General features: G+C 39.5%; 1 protein-coding gene and 1 long non-coding RNA gene across 5 annotated transcripts in view; one reads left to right on the plus strand and one right to left on the minus strand.

The window, feature by feature from the left end:
* The window catches only part of LOC125767932 (uncharacterized), a 160349-nt gene that overhangs the window by 92598 nt on the left and 42598 nt on the right, over window positions 1–25153 (plus strand). The gene's annotated exons all lie outside the window — the stretch shown is intronic.
* LOC125767892 (uncharacterized) overlaps window positions 1–25153 on the minus strand; it is a 71230-nt gene that overhangs the window by 45736 nt on the left and 341 nt on the right. The gene's annotated exons all lie outside the window — the stretch shown is intronic.

Below are 25153 nucleotides of genomic sequence, written 5' to 3' on the forward strand. Positions count from 1 at the left end.
CTCGAGAAACCTTACAGCAAGGTTACAACATTCAAGAAATTGCTTTGGAGCGCATCAACCACATTAAGGATCTTGGGGTTGTTCTTGATACAAAGCTGTCCTTAGACTTCCAGGCTGAGGAAATGATAACTCATAATAGCAATAAACTACTGGCGTTCGTACATCATATGTCTAAAGGCTTTAAAGTCTCAATCTCCATAAAGTCCGTGTACTACATTGTCCGTGTACAGTCCGCTCAGTATTCGTATATAAATCTGAAGTCTGGATGTCTTCTACTCAGTGATTATCAGATAGATTAGAGTCAGATAGATAGATAGAGATTCTTCAACCGCCGATAGACGTCGCTAGTAACAGCAAATGTTTATGGCTGGCTTGTTTACTAAGAGCATAGACTGCCCAACCTTAATCTCCAACAATTTCTCTACGAATGTGTCCACTACTAGTAACTTCTTGGAGTTGCTCTACTTATAGAACTAGAATCCCCTTATCATCAATGTCATCGTTTTTTCCTTATAATCTTTTTGATTTTCATGTCTCTTTCATGATCACCAAAAAATCTTTTCCAAAAAAAACACAAAGAATATAAATAAAGTTAAGGTGTACGACCATTCTAAGGACCATTGATAAACATTGAATGAAAATAAAACAAATAAGCACCATTCTTGTTAAAATGGCTAACGTTTCGTATAAACCAAAGTACCCAATACAACCTTTTATTTAGAATTTTTTTCTCCTTAAAATCACTTCCTTTCATTGCTGCTAAGAATTGAATTAGGATAATTAGTACCCGTTCGATATTTACACCCATCGAGAAAATGGAAACATCATTCCACACCCATCTCGAAGTGTACCTAATTGTATCGGCTTCGCAAACAGGTCCGTATCAAATATTGGCCATGGGTGCTTATGCACTCAGCATATCCGTCCGGGTAGCCTGAAGTATCGTGCAAAGATGACGCTTCACCCGTTAGGTGTAGGTGGTGGATGAAACATTTTTCCCCCCATCGCACCATATCGAGATCCTTCGAAACGAGATTTGCCTATGAAAAGAGCAACACCATCGATCGAAAGCCGACCAGCCGTACCGGTACGGTACGTTTTTCCTGTACCATAACAGCAGTGGTGGCCCAGCACGTGGCGATTGTGGTTTTGCGCTTGACTCGCTCCGAAATGGTACCGAAGCGCTGTGAATCAAAACACACCCGCAAACACCCGATGTGTATGGGTGCCCGATGGCCGCTTGCGGTGTGACCGTGTGGTGTGATTGTTTATTTCAATTACATTTTCCACTCTCCATTAATTGATTGGTTTGGGATGCATCCATCGGTGCACACCGTTGGAAGGTGTGTGTCCTTTCGTGATGCATGTGTGCGTATGGAGAATGATATTCTTGGCCCGATATTGGAACAGGCGTTGGTCGAGTTTTGCACGCAGTTACAGGTTCGCCCTGGCAGAGGATACATTTGCATTTATCGAAGCTTACCGTCGTAAGTTCACCAACCATGTTCTCTAGCATGTTGGTTAAATAGAATGTTACACTGTCTTTAAAACCACGTAGAATGCTTCCATCGTACCGCACAGAATGGATTTGTTCGAGTATTGTAGAATTGTTGATAGAGTAAGAGTCAACATTGTGGTTTTAGTTCACACCTGGACAGATAATTTTAAGTGCATTTAGAAAATTAACTTTTTTTCTAACGAGCCTGAATATCTGAATTATAGGCGATTATCTAACGATGTTCTTATTTATATGTTTTAACAAATTTTATGTTTTTTTTTTTCATCTTATATGAAAGATTTAAAATTTAAAGTTTTATTTCCCAATTCCATCTCATATCGAGATATGTTCTAAGATAAAAAAATAATTTTTATTCTTTTTCGAAGCACCACAATTCTACCCCTTCATGCAAACAAATAGCGAAAATATGTTGTGCTTTGATGAATTTTAATGGAATGTACGGTAAATGAAAGTAAGATCTGATGTTATGCTGAACATTGAGGTAGCCTCAAAGCGTACACTTTTGCAACCCGCTCCCTCCATTGCCAACCAGTCCAGCATCATGTGCTGCTGATGTCACCAGTGCAGTGGCCACTTGACTCTCTCACATGTGCTTGAATCGTAATCTAATTGAAACGCATCCGCTTCACGCAAGCGTCCGTCACTGCTCTCCACACCGCCAAACGGTGCAACGACGCTCCTGGCGCGATGCATTTTAATTTTCTGCCACTTTTGACAACCGAGTGTGGCGGGGTAAAATTCCACTTCCACTTCCACTTCAAGCCCAAACGACCCTTCCATTGGGTGGGCGTGGGGGTTTTCGGTCACAATTTCTTCACTTTAAGTTATATGGTGTATGCGTTTGCGGTGAACTGAGAGGTTTATGTGTGTTTACCTTCTTCTTAATATTTTCTCCCCAAACCAAATGGAAATGGTGCTTCTGAAAGAAAGGCGTTTTTTTGCACTTGAACTTGTGCTCTCGGTTTCATCTGTTCAAAGCAAAATCAGATCCGGTGGCGTTTAGAAATGGATGCAAACATAAGAGCACGACATTTGAAGAAGTTTTCTCAGAAGGATGATTTCTTTAAAGCACATTAAGAGTGTAATCGTAATGCGCTAAAGATGAGAGAATAAGTCAAAAAGGGGAAAAAATTTAGTCCACATAGCTATATCCAGCATATTCATGGAATATTCAAATCTGTATTTCTTACAAAACTGATACACTCAATACCCTTCGCTGTGACAAATCGAGTACCAAATTAACTTCATCCACATCCAACAGGACGACCTCGTTAGCACAGTACACAGAAAAATAAACCATGAAACATTCTCCATTCCCGGCTAAGTATCGATTACTTGCTACGACCACCTGCTTGTTGTCCAACAAAATCCTTGTCACGGAAGATGTTGCAATCCGAATGGTTCACGAAACACAATGCGCAATCCATTGCAATGTTGCAATCCCACACTCCCCCATCATGTCGCTCATCACTGTCAAAAGAGATTGCACGGATTTCCTTCCGGCTGCATCGATGCGGAGTGACATTTCCGTGGCGAAGGAAACCGTGTCCGAGTAGCGAGTTTGACATCGTCTCGCCACCGTCGCCATCCGGCAATGCATTGTCTTGTGGGTGAAGGTGAGAACGTGCACGGTGTCAACTGAGCAGCTGGTAAATTTATTCATCGTCCTTCGTTGGAACTGCCACTCACAAGGCTGAAGGTGCAGGGTTGCACCTGCACAAGCAAGCTGCTTGTTGGGGGTTGAAAGAACCCTTAGCTCAAATGTGGCTTGTAGTGAGCATCGTTTTAATTTAAAGTGGGTATAAATTATATTGAAATTTAATAAAACACCTCACAAAACCCAACACCCCAGGCGAGAAGTCAACTCACATTTACTCATCATGTTCAGCTGAAAGTGCACTGTCATTGCAAGTGGGGCACAGAAGCATAGAAAATAATTTCCCTATTCACACGTGGAAAATGGAAAACGGGTTTCCCACTACAGCGGCCAAACGCAACAACCAGTACTTTGTTGTGCTTTAAATGCTACAGGAGCAATCAAACAACGCCATGACTGATGTATGAGTGTATAAAATAGCTGGTGGTTGTTCCTTTCATGCTAAACACACCACCAGAACACAAACTTACGGTTGCTTCATTTTGAATCGAACATTTAATTGAAAACGGTTAAACATAAACCTGCTGTTTCTCGTTCTTTCACTTCGATTTCTCTCAACATTTTACTGTACGTTTGGTGAACGAAAGCAACTTTGGCGATGACTTAACCACACCGTCTTCTTGGAGGACAACACTGGTGCAACAGAAAGAGGCCAGCTGTTTCTATGTGTTTAGCCATAGGATAGGATATGTCGAGTGTAAGCTGCCACTCTGGATCGGTAATGTCGGAAATGGTGCTAGATTGACAGGCATCGGGAAATCTGTGACGGGATTACTGGGAGTACGAATATGCTGCTAGTGCATGTTAGTTGCTGCCAGTGGAAAATTAAATCATTTCCTGTCTTTCGGTAGAAAAAAATTAAAAAAAAGTTCAATTTTATGTTTATTTATTATTGTATAAAGAATGTTTTTTTTCTGCGATTTAAAAAAAATCTATTACCTTCCACCAGAACTGCATACTATCTACAAGCTCAATTTTTCGAATGTGCGAATGATCAAACAATGATTACCAAACAAGGTAAGCTTTAGTGTGATTAGGTGAGCATCTTATATTCCCAAATAATGTTAAGAAATTTATGAGCCGCACCTACAGCTAATGGTTCAAAGCTTATGGTTCAGAGTTCCTGATAACTCATAATAGAAGATTTCCTGAGGTGATCCCTTCGAACAATAATTCGATAATAATTGATTCATAGATTTACAGTAAGTACTAGATTCACAGATTGGGCGGCCAGGTGGTGCATGTGATAAACGGCGCCGGTCCACACGGCAGGATCTGGGATCAAATCCGGATGGGCCGTCCCTCTGTAGTAAGGGCTGACTATCCGGCTACGTGGTAAAATAAGTCTCGTAAGCCAGAAATGGCCGGCGTGACCTCTTAGGTCGTTAAAAGCCAAGAAGAGAGAGAGAGAGAGATTCACAGTAAGTAAAAGTCACATTTTTAATACATTTTATCTACTGAATGATGTGCCTCGCATGCTTTCGACATAATTGGAACTAAAATTATCTTTTTACTTTTTTAACCCAGAGTTTACGATCTACAAATCAGCACTATATCCATAAAATGCGTTAGTTTCTTCTCAAAGTTCTTAAAAGCTTATCTTTAACAACTCTCATGGTCTTGTTTTTATCCTTTTTAATAAACATTCAGTATCATTCAGTGGCACTCGTTTGCACGATCTGTAAAATAATGTACACCAACAAATAAACCATCCATGTCACATAAAGCAATTCTCGCTCGGCCCGGAAAATCGAAAAATACCAACATCTACTGTCCAATGTTCAACTTTTCATCGAACTATCTATCATCACCATCATCATGCGCCAGCGTATGAAAGGTTACAACGCCACAAAAACCATAATATCATTCGCAAAAAAGCTCATTAAAACGTGCAAATACCATCGAGCAGTAGTACCTGGCCAAAAAACACCATTTGGTGGGGAATTCATTTACACCAGGTGTGTATCACCTTTGGCTTCGGAAGCAAAACAACGTTTTAACATTGTAATTACACACGATCGATCTCTCACAGAAGTGAGAGACCCCCCTGGGGAGGTGCAAGAGTTGCGTTTTGCGTTGCCCGAAAGGTGTACCACGTGTGGCGTTGGATTTGTGTGATCGCATTTCTTTTCGGTTGGAAAAGAAGCGAGCGAGAAAGAGAGAGGAACTAGTGAATATCGCTGGATTACCGATGGCTTCCATCCGGAACATGATAAATTGATATGGATTACGTGCCGGTGGTGGTAATTAATTGTCGGTGGTGTTTTGTTTGCCCCTGGCAACGTTCGCACACTGTTTCACCCATCGCCAATTGTCCAAACCAAAAACCGAATGGGGGAAAGTGGATAATGTTTCCCTCTCTCAGGAACAAACCAACATTCCTATTCAGACAAATCCTAATCGGTTTTTGTTGTCAGGTTTTTGGCCGTGTGGGAAATTCTTTTGCAAGAATCAAACAAATAAAAACACAATATGGTAACTTGACACAAGTGAGCGAGAGTTCACTGCTGGAAGATGAATCACGGCATGAAAATGAATCGGGTTTAGCGACCGTTTGGCTAACCGACCCGGTAGAAGCCATTTGGCCACATTTTGGCTTAAAATCCTATTAATAAAACGCTGCTCAGCTGGTTTCGGCTGGCCCAAAACACGGCAGCTATGATTTATTAATTGCAATATCACTCATTGGGTCGATCCGATGGAACAGGAATTCCTTGGAAAGGTTGGCGTTGGGAGCGGTTTCGATACACCTCAACCATCATAAACGGTCCCATTTATTTATGTTGCACTAAACCGCGCGAACATACACATACGCAAAACGATATAAATATGTGTCCATGTGAACGGACCTACGACCGAGAGCTTCCTTTCTTAAGCCGCAAAGACAAGCGATGGTGGGCTTAACTTTGCACCGGCCAACTGCACTGAGGTCAGTGTCGGGTCGGGTAGTTGTGAAGTGTACGATGGGCAGTGGGAGTGAACTGCTCGAAAATAGCCGCATTATAAATTGCATCATTAAGAAGCAAGCTCCGTGACCGGAGCGCAAAAGATTAGCGTTGTTAGCAGCTGTTTCGCGGCTTGCAAGTGCACTCGATGCAGTAGAATGGGTATGGACTGTCTGGCGGGTTTTGACGGTAACATACAGTGCTGTGTATCGGGAAAGGCCGAAGGGCAAATGCAGTTAAAGGTCAGCTAGAAAGGAAGCACTAAGTCAGCAGCAAATTGGAACATGTTTAAGCAAGTGGTTGTGGTGTGAAATGAACACATCAAATGTGCGTTTTGCACATTGGAGCTATTTATACGCATCCGAAACATTTCATGTTGAAGTTATAAAGACGCATCCCACTGATGGTAAGTTATTTAATATTTTTAGAGATAAAAGAAAATATCAATATTGTTAATAATTATGACAGTTCTATAAACGATATTATGAATATCTTAGCTTTGGTAACAGATATTACCACGTCCAGGTGACATTTAAATTGCAGTATTAAAAGCTCTGATAACCATCTATCAAGTATAGAGTCAAGTTCAAAGTTTTGGATGGCGAATGGAATTTTATAGGACTCCACTCCGCGGGAAGATTTCGAAGAGATCTTCGTTTTTTGTGTTTTAAAAGGATTCTTTCCATAACGTACTCTTGTAACATATGTGTATTCATTCGACTCCCTAAAACGAGTATACGTTTTAACGAGAAAATTTTCGCATAACAAATATTTGGGCCGAGGAACTCTTTTTTCTACTCATCCGTTCCAAAGAAGAAACTATTCGTGGATATGGAATGCTCAGAAGTTGCTCAGATCAATTCTATCAGACAACTAACCTTTATTAAGCTTGTGGAGTTGATCAAAACTTTAAAATATGAAATTGAAAATAACATTTCCAACGAAGCAGGACTTGTAGAGTTACTGTTTCCAAGAAAAAATTGTCTCCAAAAAAAATTTAAAAAAATCTTCAATGAATAGAAGACATTCAGAAAGTCTTTTTGATGATAGATGCATTGGTTCTACGATTGAATGACGCAGCGAAGTGGAGGGACGACGATTACGATTTCTCATATTCTGTAACTATTAAAACAAGAATAAAACAAATAACTATTCTACTATCACATGATTAAATTAGTTGTAGCGATCAAAATATATTAAAATGAATTTAAGTTTTGTCTCACTTCATCAAAGTGATAAATAAGTGATATGCACTTTGTATGAGCATTATTTCGGTGTGGAAATGATTATTTCACTTTTCATATAAGTTGTATAGAAATGAAAAAACGAGTTTTTCACACTACGACCAAAACAAAGGAATCGATCAAACTCGTTATAACAAAGTAGATAAATTTGACGTTCGGCTTTATTTCTTCAATCAATCACTTATGTTGCAAAGTGGAGAAAACATATAATTTTTCCTCTAAACTCTTCTGCTTTAATGAGAGCGCCAAACAGTCAGCTAATATTTTAAGCACAAAAGTTACACATGAATTAAATCAGCTCGGTTTCACCTTGAAGGAAGGATTTATTTACGCCAATCATTCATATGTAATCCCGTATGTGTCGCCCTTGTATCCCACTGCTTTAAACCGACTTTTTTTTGCACCAAATCTTCAACAAATTTACACCGTCCCAACGCTATTTAACATCCGTCCGTTAAATCACCGCTCGCAATGAGATAAATTGACGCGAATGTTTTGCGCCACCTCAAACAAGCTTCTTCTCAAACGCCCTTTGAATCTGTCTTTTTTTTTTGGTCTGTCCAACTGCAAAATGGAAAGGCAAAATAACCGACCCAAAACAGCGAAAGAAGCCGTGTGTGTGATGGGCTCTTTCCTGCACAAGCGTGTGTGCAATCGTGCTGGACATGATTAAATTAATCCACTGAAGCTAGCCGGGAGGATTATGGCATGGCGTACTTCTTCCGCCGAACTGGAGCACCACATGGAGGATGATTTATTTTCGCAATGCACCAATGCAACTGTAGCAAATTCGGTTGCAGCAATTTAATGTTCCACATCCGCAGCTGCCCCGGGTTGATACAAAATCCGTTTTTGGCACGATGGATGAAATTATATTGCCTGGGGAGGCTTTTTCTTCTCTTTTTGCTCTCTTCTCTCGCTTCCTTCGTGTTAATCATGCAAGCCAATATGGTGCCTTAAAGTTGCAAAAAAAATAAATAAAGCAACACGCATCTTCGCTCATTACCGTCAGATAGATGTTCTAGCGTGGTTGTTACGTGTTTTCGAGCATGTTTCATCTTGAGACCATTCGCTGCACCACTTGTTTCGCTTTCAAATACTTGAAAAGCCGAAGCGAATGACATGATAATGGGTGTGCATAATGGTTGACACTGATGTAGAGGCACTTCTTATGCCTTCACTGTTTTGCAACACAAAACACGCTTCAGTGACAGCTTGTAAAACCGAATATTCATACAAAAAGCATAATGTCTTCATAATGGGACAACGAAACGTTCCTCTCTTCCGCTGTCTTACCGTTTCGTTTTCCTGTGCAAGACATTCGTTCGTCACAAATGCTCCAGCAAAAACTTCACTTGCAAAGAAGCGATACTTGAACAACAAACCACCTCGAAGCGATAATGGCCACAAGCTATGTTTCATGTGTTTCCACAATATGGCATCATTTACAACCCAAAAAGGGTAGGCATGAGGCACATTGAAGAAACTACAGCCTGCATGCAAAATGTTGCATTTGCAAAACATAGTCCCATTAGCAAACGGATTGTAGAGTGGATTTGCATATGAACAAAACCACGAATCAATTTCCATTTTCGGAATTTTCCAGCAGTAAGACGTCACGCATCATAACGCTTGAAAAAACACCTTCAATGTAATCATATATGTTTATTTATTTTTCTTTTGCTTAAAATCTCTAGCCGTGCTATTTAATAACACTGAAACATCAAATCCAACGACAGCGAATCAATTTGTAGCACACGATAAAATTTACACCTTTTTTTAATTGAATTCAGTCGGCTTACGAAGATTTACCTTTCCATGTTTCTCACCAACGAAAGGGAGAAGAGAAAAAAGATAAATCTTCCAGCTTGCATACCTCTCACCTGGGACTATAAATCTTGAGCCATGATAGTGTGGTAGGATGCTTCAGGTGGCAATGGCCGTGGTGTACAGCACTGTGGACTGAAACCCAAGCAGCAGCACTACACAAAAAGCACTTACTAACCGCTTGCGTTCGCTGCACGGATAGTTGCGGTTAGAGACATGGAACATGGAACAACACCAAACCCCGAACAGAGAGTGTTTTATTTACCACCAAGTGCGCATTTTTATTACTCCTTCAGCAAAAAAAAGGTGTGAAGTACCACGTCGATAATTCCAGCCCGTGATTCAAAAGGTATACAAAAGACAGGGCAAAAGTTATCGAGAAAGTGTTCTTTCTTTCTCATTCCGGTGGTGATAGGAGGTTTGTTTTTTTTTTTTTGGCGATGCTCTCACTAAGCTACATTGGTATCATCGATATCAGACGATGGCCATGCGTTTGGTCACGAACGGCCGTAAAGAAGCGAATAAAATGAAAAAGCGAGAGAGAGAAAAAATCTCGCAAATCGTTGCATCGAAAGAACGAACGGACGGAGGATGAGCCAGGATAACGATCGACTGAACGACCCAAAACTCCAAGGCACGTTGCCGTGGTCACAGCCGACTGGGTTGAAATCGATGATGCTGCCGTTCGCTGCTGCTCGGTATTCATGACGTTGTGCGGTTACACAATGTTGCGTCCTTTTGTTGGAATTTTGATTTTCATTTTTTTACTCTGGCCCTTTGTCATTTATGGGTTTCGAACGAAAGAGGCTTGTTTTTTACTTGTTTTTGTTCTAGTGTCTAGTGTGTGAGTCGTTGTTTTAGTTTGATACTGATATTGGTTAAATTATTCTTAACAAGTTTTTGTATTCATTTCATTTATAATGTTTTTTTTATAAACATTCAATGTTTATTTATTTCAACCTTTAATATAAAAGAATTAAAAACAATTTATTTATCGATTTAAAAATTAATCAAATATCTTAACCATAATATAATTTTATATGTTTTTGACGTCTTTTTTATATTTAACAACATAAGCTCAAAGCAATTTCGATCGATCCAAATGCTTGTTATTCATTGTGCTCAGTTTTCTGCGCTTAATCCACATTCAATCCCACTTACGGAGAAGTATTTCGAAAAACAAGAAAACTCCATCAGTCTCGGACGATTGTTTTACGTCACGACGGTGAGTTTGAAACTGACCCGCACCATCCAACCCACTACTGATCCATGGCCATGCAGTAGATTGGGATTTATTTCAAATCCACAGACGGAAATGTTTGTCCGGCAGGAGCTCTCTGTTACTTTCCTCCGTTTAATACTGATAAATTTTCCATCCCAGGCTGAGATTCACTCGGTCCCACTTTTAATTTGTCCAGCGTGTTGGTTGAAAATCCTCTTCCTATTTTTTCTTGCATTTTTGCTTCATCCATCTTCACCTCCATTAACAATACCTCTTGGCGTTTTAAGTATAGATTCACATTCCACCACGAGGCCCTATTATTTTGCTCCGTTGATGCTGGCTAGTGCAAAAAAGGGGAACACGTTGCCGTGCACGGAATGCAACATGCAGGAGGAAACGGATGCAATGAACCACGCCGTTGGTTGGTGTACGAACACGACAAGAATGGAACGATTTTCAACGTCCGGAAATGAACAATCAGAAGTATGAGAATGTGATGAAGCGAAGCAGCAGCAACAAGGACGACAATCACCCAGTCGCCAGCAAATGGGCATAACAATGGCCATTCCGTCCCGGCATGAGATAGTCGATGTTGGCCGTCGAGTTTGCACTTACGCTTGATGCTTCCCGTACCATTACGTTCCATGCGAACAGCCTCGGACAGATTTTTTTTCTGCCCACCGAAGCAAATGAATTGGAAAAAAGCGACGATACCAACAGTGCAAATTAAAAGAAAACCCCGGTAAATGCACATTGATTATTTTCTTCGCCCAGCTGACGGGCCCGTGACTTTGTTTAACGTGACTGTGCGGTGACAGTCAGCTACAGCTGCTCGTTTGGTGTTGATTTTCTCACCACGATAAAACGATGCAACAAGGTTTTGTGATTGAAGGATATTTTTTTGATTTTTTATATACAATTATTTAGTTGTCTTTTTATACAAAATACAATCGCAATGGAATGCGAAATTCACACACCATTTGTATACGTATCTCATTAGAAAATAATGATGATATATTAATTATTTAAATTGATTAATATGTTTTGAACACAAATTCGCCAACACTCGATGGAATCGCCATTCGCAACCACCCGTTTATGGATTGCATTTCTTGCTTGAAACATAATTACAAACCATTGTTCGTACGGCGTGTAAGCACCGACACACGCTTCAAGCTGGCCCGCATAGCCCCAAGCATTCGGGGGAGGCCCCTGATTGGTGTGTATGGTATGATAATTATCCTGCCTGGTGCATTGGCCTGGCTCCAAGGTTTGGTCGATACCGATCAATACGGCATCGCTTTAATGCCGGCTAAAAACCGGGCGGTGAATCACGGGACATCATCAATAAAGACTGGGCTTGATATTTTGCACAACAACCAGCACATTAGGCTTTAACATACCATCAAGCAGAGTTTAATGTGTCTAATGTAGTTGATGTGGTTTATTTTTTTTCTGTTTGTTACATAGTTTAGCCATGAGCGACTGGGCGTCTCCATGTGTTTAAAACTTACTGGGCGTCTCCATTTACTCAAAATGTTTTTTGGTATTAAATTTAAACAGATTAAAAATCATTTTAAATTTAATTATGTTTTACTGAAAAAATTTTTTGAACAATAATTTACCTATTGGGGTTGATGTGTTTTTTTTTTTTGTTAGATAATTAAGCCATAAGCAACTGGGCGCCTCCTTGTGTTTGCAACGAATTGGGCGTCTCCATTTACTTTGAAAATGTTTTTTAAAATTAAATTTAAACATTTATTTATTATTTATTTATAATTAATTATTACGGCTTCGGCCGTATTGTCAGCCACTGAAGCTGAAGAAGTACATTTTCAGTACATATTTAAAATCATTTTTAATTGTGATATATTTTGCTAAAAAATAATCTACCGCTTATAAAAAAATTCTCAATCAAAAAACAACACCATATGTTTCATTCGTGTTGCAATTTTGAACTCACGCCATTGCTGCAGTATGTATTAGAGGATGTTTATCATGATTTTAGCATTTGCCGCAACCATTGATATGAATAATAAATTTTAAAATTGCAAAATTTAAATTTATGTTCTGTCACTAAAGTTGTACGGTTGACTTATGATTACATTTTCCCCAGAATTATTACCAAGTTTTAGATGAATAGCGGAGGAAGCGTAAAATTAATTCAAACCATCATACACACACGCACCGAGTTGTATGGTTGCAGATCATAATGTTTACAATAATGATACCAATGATAATAACAATCGTAACGATAACAAGGGGTTTTAACGGGCCCCTGCCGTTCAAAATAGTCTGTCAAAATAGTCTGGTTTGCTTGCGATACCCAGCGGCACTGCATATGTTTGCTGGTTTGTCGCGCTCAGCCACCAACATTGGCCTTGCGGATATTATATGGAACGGTGATTGAAATGGGTAGAGGGTGCTTTGTTTCGTGGTATTTACCAACGTGCAATGTTACTCTTGTTTATCGCGAATACTACTGTTTGAATTCGAGTGATATGTGTTTTTGCGGTCGAAACTTCATTACAATAGCAACACGCTTAAATTCACCTTCGGCAAGAATTATTGCTAGACACTATTTTGGTGGTTGTTTTCCCATTGATAAATGATGTTTTCATGCAGAATGGATTACACCGCTCACCCACCTGTAAAGAAAGATTAGAGAACATTAGAACGTGTAAGTTACAGCTAAGGAAATGACTTTAGACTTAGTCTATCATAAACTAAATTTAGTTAATAGCTAAAACATTAAAAGGTATTCAAAAAATTTAATTGCGTATATCTGTACTATGAAAAGGTAACAATGAGAATGCCACGATTGACGTTTAAAACGATCATTTTAACTAACCAACCAACATCAACCAGGCGTCTCCATTTCCGATAGCAATCAAAACACCGAAAGCGTTTAACACACAATTTCTCCAACTATTCAGTTGGTATTAATCTTGTAACAGATGACGACGGTATAATCACCAATAAATTTATTTTCCGTGACACCATATTGCATGAACGGTGGTGTTTATTTTCGAACGTGTTTCGTTTCGCACTACCGAAAAGCCGAACGTTACAAAGCCTGCCTTACGCTGCTAGGTACCTACAGCGGTCTGTTTCGGTTTGGCTCACAGTAGTTATCCATTAGCAAACTCGTTTTTTTCCTACCACTCCCCGTTTTGCTGCGTTTCCCACTCCAACAAGCAGTGGCTCAGATGGTGGGGAAACCTTCCAAACATTTGCATGCAAAATTCACCGGTGACAGGACGAATGATTTCCGTATCCGTTTTGGACAGTTTCATCGCTGCAATGTTTGGCCATTTGTACCATCGATTGGCGCTGTTCGCGCGGCTTTTTTTTTCTCTGTCACTTTTTTGCATCACTTTCACCCCACGGTGCGATGTTGTTTGCAGTTTGGTTTTTTTTCCTCCTCTCGACCCATTTCGGTCCACTTACAAAACCCACGCCCCCATCATACGCGATGGGGTGCAGTGTGGTGAGATTTTTAATTTCCATTTTAACTGGGATTAATTCGATTCAATTAACTTGATTGATTCTCACCGTCGGCAGTGTCGCACCACACGTATCGCTGCAACATCGACCTACTTCCGGACCGGAGTCGACAACAGCTTCACGTACATAAAATCAACTTGCACGGAGGCGGTGAAGCCTAGCACTCATTTCCTGACATGGAGTTTTCGTACCTAAACCCGTTTACCACTCACGGTGCGCTCGAGAGGGGGTGTTTGCTTGAGTCTTTTTTTATTTATTTATTAGTGAAGTTGGTTCGCTTTTCAGCAGATTTCATGAACCATTTAATTCGGCTTTGGTTACTGCAATTAAGAGCGTTAGGACGCAACAAAAAAACATCTGAACACACTGATCTAGTTTTGGAAAAAAACATCTGATAGGACACAGTAAGAGATGCGGAGCATGGGAGGGAGTTTTTGTTTTTTGGTTGATAAACTGATTTAACCGACAATATTGGCAAATCGAACGAAATCGCATTAAATGAACAAGAAAACTTAAACGCAAATTAAAAAAGCCAACAATTTTCACTATTCTGAGATCTCTTTATTCCAGTGAAATGACTCTCTGCGTGCAGTTAATTAGTGAAGTGTGAAGAATAGCGAAAATATCCAAGATAATCCACCACCAAGATGGATTGCACGAATTGAATGCGTGACGCACGTATAAAGCACACGAGCCATCAATTAATGAATTAAAATTGTCAGCACTTTAAAACAAAAAAAAGGATTACAGTTGTCGACACAAATGCCTTCCGTTGTGTAGCTTTAGGACACGAAATTTGATCACGAAAAAGAATCTATTTGCTCTGTAGGAAGAAACTGCTTTCGTGCTGGAACCGCTGGAACGAATCGTTACGGGCCATAATCGTGTTGCGGCAAAGGAAAAAAACCGGAAGGAAAGAAACACTTAAAAATATACATCAAATAATCAACTTCTTCTACGTTGGGGCGTCTGATGGTGGCAGTAATGTACTGATTAATTAATTCAATTATTCACACATTTTGCATAATGAAGTACAACGTGGAGTGACGAGTGACAAGTACGGCTGCTGCCCAACCCCACTTGGTTCTACTTGTTGGCCGGAAGTGTTGGGGAATTTTAACACTGTTGCGGTTGAAAACCGTAAAGAAATGTTTGCGACCAGCGCAATACCATCAAACCTTGACAGTTTGTGCCGGAGACGTTAAAAGAAGAGACACACGACTCGCAGGGACTTGTGAAGAAAGGTAAGCAGTGGGCTGACACTTTATGTAAATTAATTTTTGTAAGTGGAACAGATCTAGCCACTTCCATAATAATACGATGGTAATATAAAAAGTGATTCTTACGAGCTTATTCAAATGATTCGTAATTAAAGTGATTCACAAAAAAGGGAAGAAATGCTTATTAAGTTAGATGAAACAATTAAAATATATTTTAATATACCAAAAGCATAAGGTAAGGTATAGAATTATCAAATACTTATTTAAAGCATTCTAAAATATTAAAAACACAATCAATGTGCAAGGATATTTCCATACAATTCTCACTACAACCACTTCATCAAATCACAGATAAATAAACAACATTTTCTTCATATGTCCTGTTTGCAAAACATTTCTACAACCTAAATGATGCACATCACCAGCGCGCTAACAAAGTTCTTCGTTTTGATTTACAAAATATCAAAAGAGTATAAATAAGAATGACGATACAATAAATTTTCTTAATTAACTTTATCTATATCATGATCACGACGACACTAGCATAGCAACAGAGTACGCACCGTGCCGTGCAACACTATTAACAACACATACTTTAACGGCAACCCCAATACACCTCAACAAAGCGTGAGGTGAAAATAGAAAATTCACACCATCTTTTTTTTTTTGGCCTTTTACTTATAACCAATGACTCACCATTGTCGTCTGGCGGTTGTTCTTTTACTCAAACTTCTGTGAAGTTTTTCCCCATTTTCTTAGAAATCTTTTTCACTTGATCGTTTCTCACCCAAAGCCACACACACACACAGAAACGATCTAACCGGGAGCGGCGGCTAACGTAAGAATCGTGTTCGAAAATGTTGTATCCCAGCCACTTAGCATCAGCAGGAAGTTGACATTCACTGTACCGGACACTTTTAATGGGCGATCGTAAAAAATGATATTTTCCCACCCCGGTAGATGAAACGCGCATGATGGATGAAACGATTCGTGCTGGCTGACGCAAAACGGAACGCGGCACGGTCTTTGTTTGCTGATTGTAGGATTATTTGCTGACGGTTTGCGTTGAGCGATGGGATAGCGTGGTGTGAGATTTGTCTTCCTTTTGGAATGATTTTTTTCCCTTTTTTTTTTGCTTTGATGCATTGGCTATTTTCAGTAGTGATGCAGTAATCGGAAAGGAAAGATTGTTTTATTCACTGGGATTATTGGCTTTTCCTTTCTTGATGTATTGTATGTGTAGTGTTATGCATCCTGCAAGGATATTAACATTTTTCTTTTTTGAACAAAAAAAAAACCCTCTAAATAAAAAACTTGCATTGAAATATGTGAAAAAACTTCAAGAAAAGATAAACAAAAATCTTTGTTCTATTGCTTCTATTCTTCGGATTCTATTGTCTAAATTTAACGAAGAAAAGAGTTTTCTTAAAAAGCATTTAAAATATGTATAGCAAATTAAGGAGACTTTCGTCATTCAACTCGCTAAAAGCTAAAGAAAAACTAAACGCTTTATTTTCTTTATGATAAATCCTTATCTCAGATTGAACTAGTTGATCATCAACAATAGTAAAGAAAGAAGTTGGCGCAAAATACTTCAACTCCCATGTTCATATTTTTTAAATACCTTCTAATAACAAATTTCTCTCGTCTTGGTAGAAAAAAGTGTTGGTAGAAATTGGTATTTTCCCAACAAACAAAAATATCCTTAATGTTGTACCCATGTACTCATATTAACAGGCCAAGAAATGTAACTATATGTTAATTAATATTTTCATTTAAGTATTACATGGAAATATTCTGTCGAATAAGGGATTGGTAATTCAAGTACAAATATTTAAAAGCTCTTAAAACTCAATTCATTTGTTTATAGATAACATTGAGCTTTTGTGCTAAAATAAGTCGTTCTTAAAAAAAATAATATACAATATAATAGAAACGAGCTAAAAGTAGCTCTTGTTATCAAAACTAACTGAAATAAATATACACAACGATATGAAATCGAATTCAAAACCCACAAATGTTATAACACGGCTTACATACTAAACCTGAATCACCCGACACGTGGAAAATCTACCACCCAAAGTACAGTACTTTCAACCTCGTAGTCCTAATTTCATTTTACCTTTAACTTCAAAAAACTTAATGGAATTGTGCTTGTACCCGTGGGCACAATGCACCGCACAATGAAAACTGTTTCTGTCGACAGCCAAATCGTCCGCCACATCACTGCCATAACATACGATAGGAAGTTCAAAAAGGAAACCATTTTCAGCGTGGTTCATACGAAACATTTTTTTGTATGTTTCTTCCCTGTACAGGCCACACATGAGGCAACTTACGTGCGAAAAACAACTGGGCCAAAAAAAGAACCTTCCTACCAACACCCTTGTTAAAGAGTAAAACAATAGGGAACACATTCATGTTGCAAATGCCAAAAACCAAACACAAAGACAATACGCAGCTTAGCTCCAGTGTCTTTTCGGGGATGCGCCAAGAAGAACGTGTGCCAAACAAACGAAACAAAAAAAAAGACGGCCAGTTTATGAAAAGCAAATCACTATCCTCCAGAGGCACCCGTAACATGGGGACGAATTTTGAATTCTGTGCTGTGTTTTTAAGTTGTTGATATGGTTGGGTGCTTTTGCATAAATAAACGCTTGTTTCTCTTCATACCGCGGGCTTGCTTCCAGCTGTACCCAGCAAGGGGAAAAATGGCAAAAGCAATAGTCTCGCGAAGTCAACAATGCTTGGCACACTGAAACAACAGCTGCAGTGTGGTTGCGGGTGGCCCCAGACATAAACATAGGAAGCGGGTGGTGAGATTCGGACGGGTTTCATCGTACCAGCTGTCTCTTGTTTAGGACGATTCTTAGTGCTGTATCTGTTTGAAGGAGCGAGAAAAATTAAAACCTAAAGTCAAGATCTTTAAAAAGGCCGCAAAACGTGTGCGATGAGTTTTTCCCTTTCATCAGCTGTTTGCCGCTTATATGGAGATTACCTCGATGAGGTTGGTTTTGGTAACGTATTTAGTTAAGGATATGAAAAAGCTGGGTAATATGGACTGCAAGTAAATTTGAGAAAAACTGTACTTTAAAAATTAAAGTTTTTAGCAAAAACTTTAATGAATAAATATTTGAAGTCATATCCTCTCGGCTACATACAAGATTTTACTAAAGAAATGTTTGCATCCCCTCACTATTTATTTTGATAGCTGTAGTATACAGTACATCATCATGCAGCAGGTGTGATCATCAAATGTGTCCTTAAACCTCTAAATTCCAGCAATTCGGAATGCCAACTCTTGAGTACAAAATGTACAACGGGCATAAAACAAAACTCAGAACAATGGACGGATACTCCAATAAATGTAGGACACTACTTCCCAGTATCACAGTGTTCACAATAAAGCCGAGAACCACCCTCGGATATTGAACGGTGTGTGGTTTTTCATTGTTCAAGTTCGATTCTCAACCATTTTTTTTATTCTACCTGTATTCCGATTGAAGGACCCTCATAACGCTTGGTCGATGTCGATAGCTCTGCTATAGTTAAAACTACCTGCAGAATTTTTGGTGGAGCAACTGGTGCCAATGAAAACAGTTGAATATGAAACGCAAGAGAACGAACCAAAAAAAAAGTCCATGCCATGTGGTTTGAATATTTCAAGCCTTTTGAATTCTCTCTGGAACACCAAAAAACAAACAATAGCAGCGCTGCCAAAAGCAAACAGTTTTGGGTGGGAATGGAGGATATTTCACGTTGTTATGACACATCGGTGCCGTCAGATTTTCAGCCCCCAAAACTGAAACGCACACTTGTGCTATTCTACAGGTTTTTCCTGTTTTCCCAAGCGATGGCGTTGCATATTCAGCCCACTTTTCACGTGGGACAACAATTTCTACTGCTGCAAGTGATGAGTGAAAGAGGTTAACAAAAAAGAAGCCTCTCCCCAAGCAGTTATTGTTCGAATATGAATATCAATCAAAAAACGTGGCCAGCAGCAGCATTGCAATGAGTTGTGACACCTAAAAGACGGTTGGGTCTTGTGTCTATTCTATGTAAAACCCGGAACACAGGTACTTCTCACAGCTCTAGGGAATTGATTTTACACACAGATTCGTGTGAGGTCTGTAACCGCACGAGAAGCTACACAAAAAAACATCGCAGTAAGTGTGAAGGAACATTTAAATTGAATTTACATACATCATACAGTTCGGTCGGTTGGCCGATGATGGCACATCACACCTCAACAACGGATATTTCATCGCGCGCTTGACAAACGGTTGACAGTTGGTGTCTGTCAAGCGACGAGAGTGACAGTTTTTAAATTGCTGTATGGCTTGGGTAGTGCCGTTAGGCAGTCGTTTGTATTGCCTTTACTCGATTGAGTTGTTTTGTGGTTTTTTTAATGGTTTCATGTTTCATTTTTTCCATTTCTGTTTGCTCTTTAAGTCATTTGACACGGTTTTTTCAAAGAGAAATGGAAACCGCTCATCACAAGACAGATAGTCGTCGATTGTTATTAGTGGACAAAGCATTAGATTAACTAGATATTTTTTCATGTCATATGTCGTGCTAAGACTTAAGTGCTCAATAAATCTTTCCTTAATATTAATCAGAAAAGAGTCAAACATCTTCAGTGCCGGATCAGTCGAATCGCAAAAAACCTTGGAATGGTTCTTTGAGTGAATATTTGAAGGTTTATGAATCCTAAAATATGCAAAATTCAGACAACTCATTTATTTAACAATTCATACTTGAATAAAAATTCAAATACAGTTTAGTTTTATTGTGGAAGCGAATCTAATCTATAAAATAGCGAAACATCCTGAATCCAATATTTTTCGAGGCTCTCGAATCTTCAACGAATCAAAAGAGATTCATCAATATATAATGATCAATATAATAGATCATGAATTTTCAAAGATCAAAAATTCATGAATTGTCATAAAAGTGATTCACTCGGTTCCAAGAATCATTCACAATCACGGCTCTGAATCAGATTCACCCATCACAAAAAGTATGTGATTATAACAACTTTTAATCCTAAGAATCATCGCTTTTAACTGATTCTTCTTCTTCTTGGCTTAACGACCTTACAGATCACGCCGGCCATTTCTGGCTTACTAGACTTATTTTACCACGTAGCCGGATAGTCAGTCCTTGCTACAGGGGGACGGTCCGGATGGGATTTGAACCCGGTCCGGCCGTGTGGACTGACGCCGTTTATCACATGCACCACCGGGCCGCCCCTAAACTGATTAAAATGTTTAATTAAGTAATACAAAATTTAAATACATGTTTTATTCCAACCGTTGTTTTGAAGATCTTTTTGTCCTATATGCGTTCAAGTGGGGCATGAATCCTGACAACAACATCCAGCTTGTGGCAATAAATCATATCATTTATCAATTTCTTCTTCAACCAAACCATGCATGTCCCCAGCAATACGTTTTACCACATTGACACATTACTGGTATAGAATCTTGTACGAAAAATGTCGTTCACTGCTGAGCTGCTTTTGATGGTTCTTCTCATAATCATCATCGGTATCATGAATCGGTTTGCTTTTCTGCACAAATGCACAACAAAATCGTACATTGTCGATGCTCTGGCACAGATGTAATGGTGTGCTCAATTAACATAACATGCCTTTTGGAAAATTTTAACATTAGAAACACACTTCCACTGCTCGACAAAGGCGGGTTGTGCTGCTGCTGATTGCTGCTGGTTGTTTCACCGCACAGCGAAAACAACAACACGACAACAACTGATTCCATTCGCTGCAACCGATCTGTTCCGGATTGTCCGTACATCGGTGCACGCGTTTACACACCATACACACACGGTGCACCGGTGACTGTGGATTTGCTCGTTGTCAACCGATCCGGCCCAAGCGGCTGGATTTGTGTTGGTCCGATTTGGATCCGTTTGCCCGATGCGTGTGCCCGACTGGTCACACAACATGCTAACAGGAGGGATGCTTCTGTCAAAAACATGTGCCATGAATCGGGTGGTACACATCACCAAGCCTCCCTTTCCGGTGACAAACGGAACAAGGAAGAGAACGGATTGGCGCTCTGTGCGAATTGGCCTCATCGGTTGACAGATTTAATTGAAAAACCCAACATACGTCCTTGGGTACAGCGGCTTTTTCCGGCACGGTTTCTGGGAAACGATGAATGCTGTCGTTGTTGATTGTTGTACCACACGGGCACGGGCAGCATGTCCGGTGCCCCATGAGTAGTTTGTTGATGTTCTGTTTTTCCTCCCGATTGGAGCCAGCGTGTTGTTCCGTTAGGTACCGTTGTGAATCTACAACCCCGAGTCAAACGGAAAAACCATCAATCGCTTCCCCCTTGAGTCGATGTGTGTTTTGAACTTTTTTCTCTCTCTCACCACACACACATTCACACCGATTCAAATCGGAACACACTCCAGTCAAAGTACAAGTGGGAAACGAAAACTACAGCACACAAATTGAAATGCACTTCTGCAGCCATTGATCCTGAAATTGGACAGTCCGGCAGCGTGCAGCCGATGTGCCAATGTTAGCCCACTGATTTGTCAATGTTTGACCATTCAATTTCAAACCACCCGGTCGATGCCATTCGATGCCAACGGGGCTTGAATAACGCACACACCGATAACTTTTTCAAGTACAGTTAATAGTCGCTTTTGGTGTATTGTAGTACACCGGGGATGAGGTTTGAATGTACTTTTTCCTACATTTCTCTCTCTTTCTCTCGCTCAACCACACACTGAACAGATCGCAAACAAACGTCCTTCGTCCCTTTGTGGACGAACCGCCCTGGGACAACAAATTAGCATAATTGGTTGGAATTGAATCAACAACAAATTTCACGTTCGACACGTTTCGCCCTTTATCGGAGGGTCGTGATTTTAGAGAGCGGAACAGTGAGAAGAATTAGTCAATAGATTAAATAATGAATTGCATTCAATTGCACCACTTATGTTTATGTGGGGTATTTTGGTATAAAATTAGGAATAATATCAAAATAATTTTATTAATTCTGATTTTAAAGTTCTTTTTTAAAGGTTTTTTTCCTTTAAAAAAGCTGATTATTTAACGGTATTCAATCAAAATAAAGCCATCTATTAGGGCTTTAGAAATTATTAATGAATAACATAAATTAGGCTAGGTGGCAAAACCCTAATCGAACTTCTTTAGTCTGTCCAATAAAGTTAAAATATTTCCCAACCCATCGTTGCACGAAAGATCATCTCAAGAACCAACTTAACGTTCGCTTAGAGTGCATTTCCACTCTGTACATACCTCATTATCCACTTAACTCATGACAACACCTGGTCGGACGTCTGGCTTCTTCTACGCTCACTTCATCAGTACGCATTCACGCACACACAATCCATAAGCACACTAATAGATTCATAAACCGAACATCGCACACCGAAGCGTTCAAGCGTACCGGGAAAATCGGCACAATATGTTCGAAACGTTCACACTAAGCTACCCGTACCGAACAATTCCTCTCAACTCTCAACGGCTACAACAATTGCAGGAAAGTTTTACGCTTACTGCAACGGTTCCTAATTGGGAAACGATGTCGAGTGTAGCAACTGAACTGATGACGATTCTCACACTGCACATCGGGAAAGTCTTTGAAAATGTCGTATATGCATTTCCCCCGAGGACTTCGAGTCTACGAGTGTGGAAGCATCTTCATACATCTCATGCTACATTATTCTAACCTTTTCCTCTTGTGCTAGAACCCAACCCTCTTGCATCTTGGTTGGAGGACAATTTACCCTTCAGTACTTCATCGAGTCAGCTGGAATTGAATTTTCTTGTTACTGCCACAGGACATCTCGAAACTATTCAACGTCCACCAGTTGTTACAGAGAAACTATGATTCCTTATTCTACACACGCATAACTACCGAGGATCGTTCGCCCTCCTGGTGCATGGAAAACGAAATGACAAAAGGTGAACAAAAAAACTTGATGGATGCAAAAATATAAATATATCCTTCCATCCATGTCCATAGACTAATTGTGATGAAATTGAAATTGTTCCCAAATGTCTAGCTCACGGTAACTGGTCTATGCTGGCATTACAATCTCCGTACGTAGGTACTTACACGAATGGGAAGGAATCTGGACCTGACACAATTAAAGCATCCAAAAAGCTTCTAGAGAAAGAACGATGGTTTCGTACTGTGTTGCTCTATAAATCTTAAATGTATTCATATACACAGAAATTCATTTACCATCACCATCACCACTGTTCGTTCACTGGCGCAGAAATGAGGAAAACATAGTACCAAGGACACTAACGAAAAATACAGCACAAAGTGTAACAAATTCCCCTATAAGCAGGAAATGTTAAGGTGTGGAATGACACTGCTGATTCATCAATAATTTACCCCAAAATGGAAGTTTATGAAACATGACAACTTGCAGACTGGACCATCGCTGGTGCGATGCTAAATTTATTTATCTCCTCTCAAATACCACAGTTGCACATTATGAAGGTCAGCACGATTAAAGCTTTGGGTAGATAAAATACTTTTTTAAATGATACGATCGTGCTAAGGGTTACACTCACAACACACAATCGTTTATCATATTATACTGGCGTGTGTGAGTGTGATGAATAAAATCAATAACACGTCTGATAGCTTAGGAAAATGGAAAACTCACATGTATCCGCCTTAACAATAAGCTTTTACTTCATACTTTTAAAGAATGATATGATTTGGTAATAAATTTTTCGTTTAAATTTAAAGAACGGCAGATAACTCCTTGATCGTCATGTAATTTTTCTCATTTTCATTATTCAATAATTTCTACAATTTTAAATATTTGTCAATTTTGTTCCAAATATTTATATTCATTCAGACATTTTAATGTTTAATTGACATCTTCCTTGAATTATATTTGTTTTGAAAAAGATTAAAATTTGAATTCAAATAAAGTTAGTAACGATAAAGTTGTGACGAATTTGTAAAAATAATAACGGATTAAATAATTTTTGCTTTTCATATTTCATTGATAAAACTCTTCTTTTATATAAATTTCCAGTCTGTCTGGACAATTTAAACAATTTAAGACTCTTTATACACATTCAACTTCTTACACATCATTAATCAATCTTTTTCACCTATTCATAAGGTTGCACATAAATATTCAACACTCACTGTGATAAAAATGTAATGTCTTCGACAGAGAACCATTCGTCACATCCTGGTCGTGTTTGAACCATGCTTTCATACATGCAATATTAAACGCACTAAAACATCACTCCATCCAGCACTGTCCATGTGCATACTTTTCTTCGATAAATTATACAACCATCAACCCCCCAGCCAACCGATTTCATTCGACAGTGCATCGGCATGGATTGAAACGCTTTGAAGCGGTTTGCTTGACGCTACCGGCCACACATCTCGCCACGGATCTTGAGGTTACGTTTAATTAATCCTCTAAGCAGACAGCAGTATGGCCTCGGGCGTTTGATGCTGTTGAACTCCCGAACACCAAACCGAGCCAAAAACGAGGTCGTCCTTAAGCGCAAGGAACGTGTTTACGTTCCCAACCCACAACCGACCAGCCGGTTGGTGAATCGCTTCATCTGCACCAGGGGAAATGGGTTTAAATAACTAAAAGCTGTTGCTGCGTTTGTTGGCAAAGACACTTTTCCACCAAGGCGTGAAAAATTCCCCGCTTCATTACAACCCAACCTTCCTCTCCCCAAGAGGATCCTAAGAACGATCCACTCCTAGCGGGGGGTATTGTAGGAAGATTTGTCGTTTGAAATAATTTACGACTACGGCAAGAATGGGACGGATTATTCATTCGTCAAAAGGTCGGGTAAAATCTTTAGAACCAAGAGCTGGCAAAGGGTCTGGAGATGTTGTTTTTGAAAGTCGAATGCCCTGTATATGCTGTAGCACTCAATAGAGCAAACAGTAAAGCACGCTGGTGCTGACAGACAGGCGCACCCCATAAACAGTGTTGGTTTTGATTTAAG

This window comes from Anopheles funestus, chromosome 3RL (genome assembly GCF_943734845.2).
Source record: "Anopheles funestus chromosome 3RL, idAnoFuneDA-416_04, whole genome shotgun sequence".
Taxonomy (NCBI): domain Eukaryota; kingdom Metazoa; phylum Arthropoda; class Insecta; order Diptera; family Culicidae; genus Anopheles; species Anopheles funestus.